The sequence below is a fragment of the Dama dama genome, chromosome X, assembly GCF_033118175.1.
Source record: "Dama dama isolate Ldn47 chromosome X, ASM3311817v1, whole genome shotgun sequence".
Classification (NCBI taxonomy): domain Eukaryota; kingdom Metazoa; phylum Chordata; class Mammalia; order Artiodactyla; family Cervidae; genus Dama; species Dama dama.
In genome coordinates this window covers 72,055,278-72,072,533 of record NC_083714.1, presented here as the reverse complement: position 1 = coordinate 72,072,533, position 17,256 = coordinate 72,055,278, and positions in this window count along the sequence as shown.

Here is a 17,256-nt window from a genome sequence, read left to right as displayed (position 1 = left end):
AAAGAGGCACAGATTTAAAGAACAGCCTTTTGGAGTCTGTGGGAGAAGGTGAGGGTGGGATTACTTGAGAGAACAGCATTGAAACATGTATATTACCATATGTGAAATAGATCGCTATTCCAGGTTCAATACATGAGACAGGACATTAAGGGCTGGTGCACTGGGACAACCCCGAGGGATGGGATGGGGATGGAGGTGGAAGGGCAGTTCAAGATGGGGGACATATGTACACCCACGGCTGATTCATGTGAATGCATGGCAAAAACCACTACAATATTGTAAAGAAATTAGCCTCCAATTAGTATAAATTAATTTACCAAAAAAAGAAAAAGAAGATATTAACAGACATAAAGGGAAAAATCAACAGTAAATAATAGTAGTAGGCGACTTTAGGACCCTGCTTACATCCATGGACAAATCATCCAGAGAGATAAAGCAATAAGAAAACATTGTTCTTAGATGACACATTAGAACAGACAGACTAAATGGGTAAATATAAAAGGGTCACATCATCAGGAAGATAAAACAATTCAAGTGAACACAGAACATTTTCCAGACCAGATCACATGGTGGGCCAGAAAACAAGCCTTAGTAAATTTTAGAAAACTGAAATCATCTCAAGCAACTTTTCCAAACATGGTGCTATGAGACTAGAAATCAACTTAAGAAAAACTTCAAAACAAACAAACAAAAAAAGCCCCACAAATATGTGAAGGCTAAACAATATGCTACTAAACAATCAACAGATCACTGAAGAAATCAAAGAAATTTAAATACACCCAAAGAACAGTGAAAACTGAAACACAGCAATCCAAAATTTGTGTGATGCAGTAAAAGTAGTTCTGAGAAGGAAGTTTATAGCAATATTCCAGGAAACAAGGACAATTACAAATAAATAACCTAACATCATGCCTAAAAGGAACAAGAAAATGAAGAACAAGCAAACCTCAATGTTAGTAAAAGGAAAGAAATACTAGTGATCAGAGCAGAAATAAATGAATTAGAAAGTAAAAAAGAAAAAAGTGAAACTAAGAGCTGAAAAGCTAAGAGTTTGAAAAGATAAAATCAATAAGTCTTTAGCCAGAGCCATCAAGAAAAAAAGATGCTCCAAATCAATAAATTCAGAAATTAAAATGTAGTTACAGATACCAGAGAAATACAAAGGATAAAAAGAGATTACTATAAGCAACTATATGCCAATAGCATAGACAACCTAGAAGTAGACAACCTAGAAAATAATAGACAAATTCCTAGAAATGTCACATCTCCTAAGACTGAACTAAGAAGAAATAAAAAATATGAACAGACAAATTATAAGTAAAAATATTGAGTCAATAATTAAAAAAAAAAATCTCCCAGCAAGCAGAAGTCCAGGACTGACAGCTTTATAGATGAATTCTACCAAACGCTAGAGAAGAGTTAACACCTATCCTATTGAAACTATTTCAAAAACTGGATATGAAAAGTTTTCTTTGGAACTTATTCTGGAAGGCTAGGATCACTGTGACTTAAAAAAAGAAAATTACGAATTGTTTGTAATTGGTGACCATGGATGCAAATATATTCAAAAAACTATTTGCAAACTGAAACTAACAATACATTTAAAAAACTCATGAACTTTGAATAAGTAGGATCTATCCCATTGACACAAAGTTGGTTCAATATCCACAAACTAGTGTGATGTATCACATTAAAAAATTAAAGAATAAAAACCATATGATCAACTCAATAGATATAGAAAAAGCTTTTAACAAAATTCAACATCAATTTAGTGTGTGAAGAAAACAAACAAACAAACAAAAAAAACACCTTTCCAGAATGTTGATGTAGAGGGAATATACGTCAATATAATAAAGGCCATTTGTGATAAGTCCACAGGTAATGTCATAGTTTTTCATGAAAATTTGAAAACACTACCTCTAAGATAAGAAGCAAAGCAAGGATGCCCATGCTCACTGCTTTCACTCAACATAATATTGGAATCTACAGATTTAATGCAATCCCTATCAAAATGCCAATGACATTTTTCACAGAAAAAGAACAAATAATTTTAAAATTTGTTTGGAAACAAACAAACGAAAACCCAAATAGCCATAGCAATCTTGAAAAAGAAGGGCAGAGCTGAATGAAACATGCTACCTGACTTCAGACGATACTACATAGCTGCAGTAATCAAAGCAACATGGTACTGGCATAAAACAGACTCATAGATCACTGGAACAGAATAGTGAGCCTGGAAATAAGCCCACACCAATGGACAATTAATCTATGGCAAAGGAGGCAAGAATATACAATGGAGAAAAGATGGCCTCTTCAATAAGTGGTGCTGGGAAAACTAGACAACAACATGTAAAAGGATGATATTAGAACATTTTCTCATACCATTTTCAAAAATAAACTCAAAATAGATTAAAGACCTAAATGTACGGTTGGAACCATAAAACTCCTAGTAGAGAACACAGACAGAACACTCCTTGGTATAAATCCTAGCAATATTTATTTGGATATGTCTCTTAAAGGGGACCTAATTAAGCTTAAAAGATTGGCACAGCAAAATAAACCACTGACAAAACAAAAAGACAACCTACTGAAAGGAAAAAAAAATATTAGCAAATATGTCAGATCAGGGGCTGATATCCAATATATATAAACAATTCATACAAGTCGATATAAAAAAATAAAATAAAACAAATAATCTCTTTGAAAGATGCACTGAAGACCTGAAGAGACATTTTCCCAAAGAAGACATACAGGTGGTCAATAGGCAAATGAAAAGATGCTCAACATTGATGATCATCAGAGAAATGCAAAACAATACCACAATGAGATATCACCTCATACCTTTCAGGATGACTATCATCAAAAAATAAGAAACGAGAAAATGGAACCCTCATACACTGTTGGTGGGGATAAAAACTGGTATAGCTACTATGGAAAACACCATGGAATTCTTCAAAAAATTAAAAATAGTGTTACCATACAATCTAGCAATTCTACTCCCAGGTATTTATCTGAAGAAAAATGAAAAAAACTATTTTGAAGTATACATGCATGCAAATATTCATTGCACCATTATTTAAAACACTCTGCATATAGAGGCAACCTACCTGTCCATCAATAGATGAATGGATAAAGAATCTGTGGTATATATTTTTATAATGGAATACTATTCAACTATGAAAAAGAATGAAACCTTTCCATTTGTGACAACATGGACAGACCTGAAGGGTATAATGTTAAGTGAAATATGCCAAACAGAAAAAGACAAATGTTTTTACTCATGTGTGGAATCTAACAAACAGAAAACAAATATAAGAGAAAGGACACAGATAAAAAGAACAAACTAGTGGTTTCTGAGGTGTGTGCGGATGGGTAAATTATGTTGAAGGGACTTAAGAGGTACAAACTACCTCCTATAAATGTTATAGAGCTGGAATGCATAGCATAGGAAATATAGTCAATAGTATTATAAGTCTGTATGGTGCATAATCTACAAAAATACTGAATCACTATGTTGCTGACCTGAAACTAATATAATACTGTAAGTCAACTATATTTTAACTAAAAAATTAAATTTTGTATAAAATGAATGATTCTTTAACTTAATATTATGCCTGTAAATTTAATTATCTTTGTTTTGAAAGTCATAAATTCTTTTTAATTACTGTATAGTATTCTACTGTGTGACTATAACACTATATTTAAGTGTTTTATTGAGATCTTTGTGCCTGTTCTAGTTTTGAAGAATAAAAATAAAGATACAATAAAAAAGAACTCAATTAAAAAAGAAAGAGATCCCTAAAAATGAATCAATAGAGATGCAGTTTCAGAAGTCCAAAGAAGAGGGAATATATGTATACCTATGGCTGACCCACTTTGCTGTACAGTAGAAACTAACATATTATAAAGCAACTATACTGCAAGAAAAATTAATTTCAAAAAATGATACAATTTCAGGAAACTTGACAAGTTATGAGGTATAAATTTTAGGGCTAGGAATTTCTAAACTCTAGATCCAAATTCACACACAACCAGTTCAGTGTGATGGTATGGACTTATGCTTTGAAGTCAAACATGTCAATTTGAAATCAGGCTCCATCAATTACTAGGTGACCTTGGATTTATTTGACCTCTGTTTTACTCAACAGTATAACTGAGATGCCAATAGGGTTTGTCTATAGCTTTTCAACTGATATTAAAAGAAAATGAAGGCACATATCTTGTTAGTCATTCTTATTAACCTAATGATTATTTTTTTTTCATCAGAAAGCCCAATTCTACTAGTTTTTATACTGTATATTTTCTTCTACCCAGGGCCCACTTAATAAAATGCTTTGCAAACTTGAAGTGTTTCAAACAGTATCCAGAACATAGTAAGTGCTAAGTACTATTTAAGTGTCTGTAAAATAAATAATAAAATAAGCTGTCTTATATAGGAAAGAATTGAAGGTGAGGGGGAATTCCTGGACCAGTCTTTCCCTTTTATTATTGTGTTACAATATTGACCTCATATTGCCAATGTCCTATGAAGAAGATAAGGCACTTGGAAAGTAAGAGATTAGATATTTTCTCTAATCTGATTTCTTTTTCTACTTCAAACTTTTTTCCTGAACTGCCTGATCTTAGACTACTACTGTGAAAACTTTCAGGGGTGCAACCATTTTAAGAAAAATGAATATACAGGGCTAGAACAAGTTAAGAAACTGGGCTATTTGAGAACAGGGACCATATCAACTTTACTCTTTATGCCTAGGGCTGAGATATTGCTTAATAAATGAATGATCACCCAATGAGTGAACAAAAATTAACTGAATGAATGAAATAGAGAAAGGACTGAGTTTTGAACAGATAAGAGTATTGCAGCAAGTTTATGGATAATGAAACTTTTCTCAAATGAATTATTACTTGCTTTACTGCTCAAAGTAGCTTAATTCTAATCTGGACCTATTTTTTAAGTAAATAGAAACAATGTTAATGTAACTGATTTTTAAACTACCAAATATAAAATTAATAAGTGGAAGGATGTAATATACAGCAACAGGAATATAGTCAGTATTTTGTAACTTTATATAGAGTATCATCTATCAAAAGATTGAATTGCTATGTTGTACATCTGAAACTCATATATCAAAAGTCAAATATAAGAATGAATTATATTATTTACAACATCTTCAATTTACTATGTTAAAGATGATTCTAAGAAAGCTGCTTCATCATCTCTTTACATTGTCACTACTCAAGTCAAAGTGATTGTTTTGATCAGTAATACTAGGATGTGTTAAGAGTCTGAAGAATTTCCTGCTATGCTGTGATATCAGTAATGAATGAAAGTGTATCTTATTTATATTTTCCCCAAGGCCTAACAGAGTCCCTAGTACATAGCTGCTTTTTTTCAATGTTTAATGAATTTTAAAAATTAAATTATAATAAAATTTAAATATCAAAATAAAATAATCTTAAGAATATCCAACACAGTATAGGGTATGGGTCAGTTATTTGTCTTTTCAAAAACACTATGTAAATATCTCATTCAAAGGTGTTAAAATGTATGATTAAACATATTAACGTATTGGCTTATTACTCTACAGAATTATAACAGAAAACGTGTGTGATTGCTGACTCACTTCAGTTGGTCCAACCCTTTGTGACCTTATGGACTTTAGCCTGCAAGGTTCCTCTGTCCATGGGATTCTCCAGACAAGAATACTGGAGTGGGTTGCCATGCCCTCTTCCAGGGGATCTTCTCGACCCAGGGATCAAATTGGGATCTCTTAAGTCTCCTGCATTAGCAGGCGGGTTCTTTACCACTACCACCACCTAGAAGGCCTTATAACAGAAAACACATTTCTTTAATTATATTAAGTAGTATTCTTTTTAACACTGCTCCCATTCAAGGGAACATTCACCCTTAAAAATAATATTTCTGTCAGTTTTATTTTTCCTTTATTTTAGCATAAAAACAGGAAACATTTTGCTATTTCCTACCAGGAATAAGAATGGAAGATTCTAAGTTTAAGTAATATTCTCCATCTCTCATGTATCTTTATAATTCACATTTCACAAACATATCTCTCTTGTATCAACACTTTGAAATGTTTCAAAGAAGGTACCTCTTTCAACTAGAAATTAGTGGAGAACACTGTCCTATACTCTAATTCATGATATTATGGATTTCCTTGAAAAAAAGTCACCATTTTAGGGGGAGGATAGCATTTAAAATATTATACTTTTTGGTCTTTTTTAATAGTAAGCATTTTTCTTTATACTGCAAACTGTTCAAAAACATGTGTTCTCTCATATTATAGTGCTTTCCTACTAGGTAGAACCAAAAGTTACAGTCCCACACCTTAAGGGTAGCTGGCTTATTTCAAAAGCTCTGCTAAACAGAAAGCTTTTAAATTTAAGATTCATGCTGTCTGCTGGAAATGACAAGAAAGGGAATATTTTGAGCCTAATGTTCAAATCAGTCATTCAACTTTTCACATATCTCTTGTTGATGATGCTGTTCATTTTATTTGATAAATTATGCAATGTCAAAAAGCAAGATACCTTCTCAAAGTATTTCTATCTTATGGGAGACTAGCTGATAAAGTATGACACAACTATAATACTGTGCTTTCTTTCAAGGCAAAGATTTCTACAGTAGTTTTCATTGAAAGAATATTAGAGCCAAGGTGCACTTAGTCAATTATGGGGCAACTGCTAATGGAGATAGAAACAAGCTTTGTAGTAGTAATATAGTGGTAAGAGCAGCAAATATATAGGATACAAAGAATTGAAAATGGAAAGCATGGTATATGCATCTTGAAGGGGTTTAAATATATTGCCTATACTTGGTCTCACCTATTTGTTGCTTAACTGAGCAAATGGCTTATTCTCCTGGACATCGTAAAAGCAAGAATACATAGAAGAACAGTACAAAAAAGATCTTCACAACCCAGATAATCACAATGGTGTGATCACTCACCTAGAGCCAGACATGCTGGAATGTGAAGTCAAGTGGGACTGAGGAAGCATCACTACAAACAAAGCTAGTGGAGGTGATGGAATTCCAGTTGAGCTATTTCAAATCATAAAAGATGATGCTGTGAAAGTGCTGCACTCAATATTACAGCAAATTTGGAAAACTCAGCAGTGGTCACAGGACTGGAAAAGGTCTGTTTTCATTCCAATCCCAAAGAAAAGCAATGCCAAAGAATGTTCCAACTACCACACAATTGCACTCATCTCACACACTAATAAAGTAATGCTCAAAATTCTTCAAGCCAGGCTTCAGCAATATGCGAACCATGAACTTCCAGATGCTCAAGTTGATTTTAGAAAAGGCAGAGGAGCCAGAGATCAAATTGCCAACATCAGCGGGATCACTGAAAAAAAACAAGAGAGTTCCAGAAAAAAACATCTATTTCTGCTTCACTGACTATGCCAAAGCCTTTGACTGTGTGGATCAAAATAAACTGTGGAAAATTCTGAAAGAGATGGAAATAACAGACCACCTGACCTGCCTCTTAAGAAATCTGTATACAGGTCGGGAAGCAACAGTTAGAACTGGACATGGGACAACAGACTGGTTCCAAATAGGAAAAGGAATACATCAAGGCTTTATATTGTCACCCTGCTTATTTAACTTATACGCAGAGTACATCATGAGAAACGCTAGCCTAGATGAAGCACAAACTGGAATCAAGATTGCTGGGGGAGAAATACTGATAACCTCAGATATGCAGATGATACCACCCTAATGGCAGAAAGTGAAGAACTAAAAAGCCTCTTGATGAAAGTGAAAGAGGAGAGCGAAAAAGTTAGCTTTAAATCTCAACATTCAGAAAACTAAGATCATTGCATCTGGTCCCATCACTTCATGGGAAATAGATGGGTAGGCAGTGGAAACAGTGGCTGACTTTATTTTTCTGGGCTTCAAAATCACTGCAGATGGTGACTGCAGCCATGAAATTAAAAGACGCTTATCCCTTGGAAGGAAAGTTATGACCAATCTAGACAGCATATTAAAAAGTTAGAGACATTACTTTGCCAACAAATCTCCTTCTAGTCAAGGCTATGGTTTCTCCAGTAGTCATGTATGGATGTGAGAGTTGGACTATAAAGAAAGCTGAGCACAGAAGAATTGATGCTTTTGAACTGTGGTGTTGGATAAGACTCTTGAGAGTCCCTTGGACTGCAAGGAGATCCAACCAGTCCATACTATAGGAGATCAGTCCTGGGTGTTCATTGGAAGGACGGACGTTGAACCTGAAACTCCAATTACTTTGGCCACCTGATGCAAAGAGTTGACTGATTTGAAAAGACCCTGATGCTGGGAAAGATTGAAGGCAGGAAGAGAAGGGGACAACAGAGGTTGACATGATTGGATGGCATCACTGACTCAATGGACATGAGTTTGGGTAAACTCCGGGAGTTTTTGATGGACAGGGAGGCCTGGCGGGCTGCGATTCATGGGTCGCAAAGAGTCGGACACGACTGACGAACTGAACTGAACTGAACTGAACTGCAATTGTGAACATCTTTAGATTAAAAAAAAAAAAAATCAACTTCCACAGCATGTGTAAGTTCAAAACATCAGCAGTGTATGAAAAGGAAAATTTTATGTTTTGAGGAGCAGTTTGAAATTATAAAGTGTTTAGAAAGAAAATAACTGAAAGAACATGTGAGGTCTTCCAAGCAACAGAGAGAAAGGAATCCACTTTGTTTCCCATCAGTGACTAAGTGCAAAAACAAAAGAAATGTCTATGCTATGTAATATAAAGGGACTATATTTGGTGCTTGTCCAAGATTCCTAGCACAAGGCTCCTAAAACTCTTGCAATTTACTGAGTAATAGGAGTTTCTTTTGTTATTCATAATGAGCTCTTCTTGATCACGACTGAGTTTGTATTAGTGAAGTGGCTTAGATTGGGATCCCTAGATAGTGTCAAAGTGCTTCAGGTCACCAGAAAGACCACGTGATTAAAAGGTTGGAACTTTCAGCCCGAGTCCTTGACTTTGATGGGCACGAAGGACTGGAGATTGTGCTCTATAAGTACTCTTGAACAGTGAGATTCAAGAAGCAGCTGGGTTGGTGAACAAATGAAAGTGTTAAAAGGGTAGTGCAGTAAAAGAGGGCATGGAAGCCACACACCACATAGCCCCGAATCTTCCTAAGCATTTTTCCATTTAGCAATTACTGAGTTATATCCTTTGTAGTAAGCCAGTGAAAGTGTGTTCCTGAGTTCTTGGAGCTATTCTATTCTATTCTAAATTGTCAAACCTGAGATGGGGTCATATGAGCCCACTACTTAAAGCAGATCAGTGAGAAGTATGGCTGGTCCTTAGGACTTACCACTGAAATGATAAGTTCATTACCATTAGAATGATAAGTCCATTACCACTTACCATCAGAAATGGGGAAAAGCTTGTGGGATCTGATTCTAAGTACTGTTAGAGTTGAATTGAATTATTGGAGATCCAGTTAGTATTGGAGTATCAGAAAATTGGTTGTTGATATGGAGAAAAACTCCAAACAGACTGGGAAAACTTCAAGTACTGCTCTCCTGACTTTAGTCAGGAACAACAAGGCCTAAAGAAACTGAGAAAGCAGGAAAAAAAATGATCAAGTGTAAAACAGACCAAAAGCACAAAAACTGGGAATAAATTTTCTCACAAAGAGAACAGACTATATACAACAGCCTTAAATAGAAATCACTGAATCCTACAGAAGTGGCTTGTTTTAATTCTAGTGGTGGCTACTTAAGTGATTTCAAACACAAGTACAATTTTCAAAGCCCTATCCAGTCAGACAAAGCCATGAGAAGTGCAGATGAGAAATCCACAAAATAATTCACAGCAGTGATACATAAATTAATCTATTAATCAGATCAAATATTCAACTTTGGTTAAATGACTATTAAAAACTCATGCCTTAAAGTGCTAACAGGAGAGGTTTGAAGAGCTCTTAAATGTTGTTAACATGACCTGAATGTAAGACTGGGAAAGATTCTTAATTGTGGTGTTTGGCAACAGTGTCAAATTCAGTAAAATTAGTAATATCCATCAAAATCTGATGCTACAACTTTCCATATGATTTCAGATAATCCCTCCATGCAATTTCACACTGACTAACAAGCTGAAACTCTTCTGAAACCCATTTTCAGATCTTTTTCAAGGTAAAGTGCCATATTTATTGTGGCATTTATGATTTTATTTATATTTTAACCTTTTAATGTGAAACTGTTCTACCATATTTATTAAGTTCCTATTATTTGTTCTTTTTTTCTAATGTGGCATTAACGAAGTGATTGAATGTTGTGTCTCCAACCTTATTTTTTGCCATGAGCCCTGTGGTTTTATACTGTGCAATTTTGAAAAAAATGTGGTGATTTTTAGGGCATAAGTCCTATGATAGCAGAACTGACTATACTTTAATACTTTAAAATCGATCCCTAGAGGAAGTCAGATAACCAGAGAGCTGTGTGATGGAGTCAAATCATTTTAATTTCTCAAATAATTGCTTTCTCTGAATGGGTCTTTGGCATTAGGTAATCAACCTACAGTGAAGGACATAAGAAACTATCCTGTGAAACTCATCATTCTATTCATTGTGAAAACATTGGTGAGTATAATGTTCACTACATCATCCAGTACTCTCTTTATGATGATCCATGAAAGAAATTTCACTCTGGCCTCAGGACCCAGAAAGAGTTATGCTTCTCTTGAGAAACTACTTTGCTTTTATTTTTATGTATCCTGAGACTTTCAAAGGAGTATCTTAATAAAACTCAATGAATATTCTTAAATAAAAGAATAAATGTATATTTAACCATGTTTTCTTCTCCACTTTAGCTGTGAAAATACAGAGTCAAATGTGTGAACATTTTCTAGTAAGTGTACAGACTTCACAGTACATATTTTGTTATTGTATCTTATCTTTTCTGTGCTGATTTTCCTTTTGTACAAATGCTCTTACTCACTTATTTTTTAAATTTTATTTTATTTTATATCTATATTCAAGCTAATCAAACTCTTTCTTAAATACACTGGAGTATAGTAAAATGAAATAAGAAGAAGTAAAAGGAGAAGTACTAGGACTAAGGCATGAATTTGTTCTCTGAACTAAAAAAAGGACAATTTACATAAAGTTTCAAACAATACTAAAATGGATAGTTGTATGATAAAGTAAATAGAGTAAAATGTCAAGGGTAAAGTCTAGATACTGTGTATACAGGTATTGATTATATAATTCATTCAAATTTTCTGAATATTTGATGTTTTTCATAAAAAAAAACCTTGGAAAAAACAATATTATAAAATCATTTAATGATGTATATATATATATATATATATATGTGTGTTAGAAGAATAAATACTGTTTACTGATGATAAATGCTCATTCAGCATAGGAGTTACTTCATGTTTGGAGGTGCAGAGGATATATACTTATTAAGAGGTTTACAAGGAGTGTGCTTCCAGTAGTTTTGTAAATTTTTACTTTTTAAGTGAATGGTGGGATAGACTAGAGGAAAATCTTGATGGAAAAGTGAGATTGAACAAAAACAAAATCATAATTTGGAATACATGGAATGGAGTGCAAAGGACAACCTTAATAGGGATTTTCCACACAGAAACATGATTTTTTCCAAGACTAAATGTCTTAGATGTAGTAAGGTACTGCTGTATGCAAGTGTTGACATCATATTAACGCACTAAAGGCTGAGCTGAGCTGAAAATAATGGCATCTCACTTGTATATTTCAACTAAAGCTAATCACTGGCTTAAATTTTACTTGAAAATTTGTGTAATTGCTGACAGTCTAAATAAGTAGAACTCTGACTAATAGACAAGTTACAATTCTATTAAGAAATCCTATTTTCATAAATTTTGCAGATGCAGCAGCAGAAATCTGCTAGAGGAGACTAATTAATGCTAACAATCTTTCTGAGGTATTTCTGAATTGACATTTTATTGGATTACAATTGCACAACTTGTGCCAAGTTCACTAAGACTTGAGCCACAAGAAAGAACAGATTTTATTTATTTTGTTCATAAGTGATTGTTGAGGAGAATAAAATCCTAAACCAGAGTAAATACTAGTTTTTTGAATCATATGTATAATAACTGGAAATCATGAGTATTTTCTCTCCCTACTCTCCCACAAACAATAACTATGCCCAATAACTTGAAAAGGGGATAAATTAAAAATATTGTTCATACAAATTATGTAGTCTAATGTGACTAAGAGTGAAAACATAAAACATAAAATCTAGGAGTAATTAGTCTGCAACCTTTAATAATAAACTTTATTTCAAAGTTCCTCTCCAGCAATTTAAGTACACATGGCATGTATTCTAATCACTATGCTATCGATTTCCTCTAAAGTTAAAAATTGCTCACTGTACTTTATAGAATAGTATACTATGTGTACTTAGGAACTAGACAAGACTGACTAAACTGATATTCTCTCTGACCTTTGCTTCTGTAGAATCAAAACAATTTAGTCCTTTTTTAAGTCATTTGAGAACACTGTAAACATTATCCAAGAGACTTGGTCCTGGCGTCAACCATGACCTTCGAAGCTGATAGGTAACAACCACAAAAAAAAGCCAGTTTTAGTCAACTACAAGAGAGAAACATCTCTCTCCGAACAGAAAGGAATAATTTCACACATTTTTTTTCTTTACTATTTTGAGGCAAAGTTACTTTTTTCTGCTGAGATAACCCAATCTCAGACAAAATAATTGAATAAAACAAAAGCCTAACTTTCTGAAATACACTTTGGGTAAGGCAATTGCAATAAATTACTTAAAAATTTGACCATATCTAGTCTACAAATGAACAACACTAAATTATGATACAGAGCTTCATTTTGAACTGGTATTACAATTGTTAAAGTCAATGGAAATTTTAAAGCATCAATGTTTTAAAATGAATTTTCTATTACTTATAACTGGAGATCAGAAAGACACCTTGCACCATTATCAAAATATGAGTATTTAAATAGAAAATATTCCTATATCAAGCCATTACATTTTTATCCCATGAAAAGCACACAAGCTATGGTAGGCAGAATAATGACCTCCAAAATATATCCACATCCAAACCCTAGAATCTGGGAATGTTTCCTTACATGCAAAAGGGATTGTGTAGATGTGATCTTGAGAGGAGTATATTATGCTAAGCTATCTGAGTGAGCTCAATGTAATCACAAGTGTTCCTAAGTAGGAAGGACAGTCAGAGATAGAGACAATGGTGCTATTATGGAAGCAGAGGTCAGACCACATGCCAAGAAATGTACATAGACTCTAGAAACTGGAAAAGTCAATTGATTCTCCCCTAGGATCTCCAGAGAGAATACAGCAGTACCAACACCTTGATTTCATCTTAATGAAACTTTTTTCCTGAACTTATCTCTAGAACTGTAAGATAATAAATACATTTGTGTTGTTTAAGCCAGTAAATAAGTAGTAATTTGTTATAGCTAATTACCTAATGAGAAAAACTAATGAATAAGCACAGATATTTACCTGAAAATGTTTTTTACTTTGGATCTCTGATGTCACAGACAGTACTTAGGTAGAAAAAAAGAAAAGCTCTATAGTAATAATCAATATGCTTCAAAATTGCAAAGCTAATGATAGTGATGATTAAAATAATAATAAAAATATCAGATAGCCATTTAATGGTTTTCTATTATATATTCACAAATAAATTCCATCCATTCACACCTAGTTATACATGGGATGTACATGATCAACAAAATCAACATCCCAATTCCTGGATGGTCCAAGCACTCATGAGTCCAAGATTCCATGAGTGTAGCCTTGTCCCATCACACAACTCTCACCACCACCAACTCCCACCCAGTTAAATGCTTTAAATTCAAATCCAATTAGTGCCTCTAGAAACATTAAACAAAAAAACAAACAACAAAAATATGTATATAGAGGGGGGCCATTGTGTTCTATATGAATTGAAATAAAAGGAATATTAATATCAAGATTATTCTGTCCATGGAATTCTCCAAGTAAGAATACTGGTGTGGGTACTCATGCCTTCTCCAGGAGATCTTCCCAAACCAGGGACTGAACCCTGGTCTCCTGCATTGCAGGCAGATTCTTAACTGTCTGAGCCACCATGGAAGCTCCTAAGAGAGGGAAGACTATACATTTCTGAATTTATCCCCCATAGTGACTACATCAGTATTTTAGATAAAATACAAAATATCCATACCTAAAAATAAAGCAAACAGTGTAACGACAACAAAAAGCAACAACAACATGTGCTCCACACCTATATGGACAACAATGTTCTCTTAAGTTTTGAATATAACTTTCAGTATCTTGCTGTCTAAAAAAATCAAATTGATTACATTTGTAAAATAAAGATAAGATATAGATATCAACATGATTTAGGTAATAGAATTAAACTGGGTATCTTCCCCTCTAAATTATCACTGAAAGTATAATATATATTTGATGCATTTGAATAAAATGGTATTCAATACAAGATCTATATTTTATTTTATTTATTTTTTAAATCCTTTTCATTTTTATTTTTTCCCATTTATTTTTATTAGTTGGAGGCTAATTACTTTACAATATTGTAGTGGTTTTTGCCATACATTGACATGAATCAGCCATGGATTTACATGTGTTCCCTTTCCCGATCTCCACTCCCGCCTCCCTCTCCATCCCATCCCTCCGGGTCTTTCCGGTGCACCAGCCCTGAGCACTTGTTTCATGCATCCAGCCTGGGCTGGTGATCTGCTTCACCCTTCATAGTATACTTGTTTCAATGCTATTCTCTCAGAACATCCCACCCTCGCCTTCTCCCACAGAGTCTAAAAGTCAGTTGTGTACATCTGTGTCTCTTTTTCTGTTTTGCATATAGCGCTATCATTACCATCTTTTAAAATTGTATATATATGCATTAGTATACTGTATTGGTCTTTATAATTCTGGCTTCTTCACTCTGTATAATGGGCTCCAGTTTCATCCATCTCATTAGAACTGATTCAAATGAATTCTTTTTAACTCTTTTTAAAATACCTAGGAGTAATATTCCATACTGTATATGTACCACAGCTTCCTTATCCATTTGTCTGCTGATTGGCATCTTGGTTGCTTCCATGTCCTGGCTATTATAAACGGTGCTGTGATGAACATTGGGGTACACGTGTCTCTTTCAGATCTGGTTTCCTCTGTGTATATGCCCAGGAGTGGGATTGCTGGGTCATATGGCAGTTCTATTTCCAGTTTTTTTAAGGAATCTCCACACTGTTCTCCATAGTGGCTGTACTAGTTTGTATTCCCACCAAGAGTGTAAGAGGGTTCCCTTTTCTCCACACCCTCTCCAGCATTTATTGCTTGTAGACTTTTGGAAAGCAGCCATTCTGACTGGCGTGTAATGGTACCTCATTGTGGTTTTGATTTGCATTTCTCTGATAATGAGTGATGTTGAGCATCTTTTCATATGTTTGTTAGCCATCTGTATGTCTTCTTTGGAGAAATGTCTGTTTAGATCTTTGGCCCATTTTTTGATTGGGTCATTTATTTTCCTGGAATTGAGCTGCAAGAGTTGTTTATATATCTTTATCCCAGGAATGCAAGGATTCTTTAATATCCGCAAATCAATCAATGTAATACACCACATTAACAAATTGAAAGATAAAAAACATATGATTATCTCAATAGATGCAGAAAAAGCCTTTGACAAACTTCAACATCCATTTATGATAAAAACTTTCCAGAAAGCAGGAATAGAAGGAACATACCTCAACATAATAAAAGCTATATATGACAAACCCACAGCAAACATTATCCTCAATGGTGAATAATTGAAAGCATTTCCCCTAAAATCAGGAACAAGACAAGGGTGCCCACTCTCACCACTACTATTCAACATAGTTTTGGAAGTTTTGGCCATAGCAATCAGAGCAGAAAAAGAAGTAAAAGGAATCCAGATAGGAAAAGAAAAAGTGAAACTCTCACTGTTTGCAGATGACATGATCCTCTAAATAGAAACCCTAAAGATTCTACCAGAAAATTACTAGAGCTAATCAATGAATATAGTAAAGTTGCAGGATATAAAATTAACACACAGAAATCCCTTGCATTCCTATATGCTAACAATGAGAAAACAGAAAGAGAAATTAAGGAAACAATACCATTCACCATTGCAACAAAAAGAATAAAATACCTAGGAGTATATCTACCTAAAGAAACAAAAGACCTATACATAGAAAACTATAAAACACTGATGAAAGAAATCAAAGAGGACACAAAGAGATGGAGAAATATACCATGTTCATGGATTGGAAGGAACAATATTGTGAAAATGAGTATACTACCCAAAGCAGTCTATAGATTCAATGCAATCCCTATCAAGCTACCAACGGTATTCTTCACAGAACTAAAACAAATAATTTCACAATTTGCATGGAAATACAAAAAACCTTAAATAGCCAAAGCAATCTTGAGAAAGAAGAATGGAACTGGAGCAATCAGCCTGCCTGACTTCAGTCTCTACTACAAAGCCACAGTCATCAAGACAGTATGGTACTGGCACAAAGACAGAAATATAGATCAATGGAACAGAATAGAAAGCCCAGAGATAAAGCCACGTACCTATGGACACCTTATCTTCGACAAAGGAGGCAAGGATATACAATAGAAAAAAAGACAACCTCTTTAACAAGTGGTGCTGGGAAAACTGGTCAACCACTTGTAAAAGAATGAAACTAGAACACTTTCTAACACCATACACAAAAATAAACTCAAAATGGATTAAAGATCTAAATGTAAGACCAGAAATTATAAAACTCCTAGAGGAGAACATAGGCAAAACACTCTCCAACATAAATCACAGCAAGATCCTCTATGACCCACCTCCCAGAATATTGGAAATAAAAGCAAAACTAAACAAATGGGACCTAATGAAACTTAAAAGCTTTTGAACAACAAAGGAAACTATAAGCAAGGTGAAAAGACAGCCTTCAAAATGGAAAAAATAATAGCAAATGAAGAAGTTCTATATTTTAAAATAAGAAAACAGCAAAATCTTCAAGCCAACAAAGATAAGATTAATATAAGAGAGAATAACTGAAAGCAGGATTTTACCAGTGTTTTAGAGTTAATCTATATCATGAATGTGACACAGTGATACATCACAGGCATATCTTGAAATCTGAGATTTTTTTCAAATAATGATAATGACGAACACTTGTTGAGTTTTTACTCAGTGCTCAGCATTGGAGTAAGCAATGTAA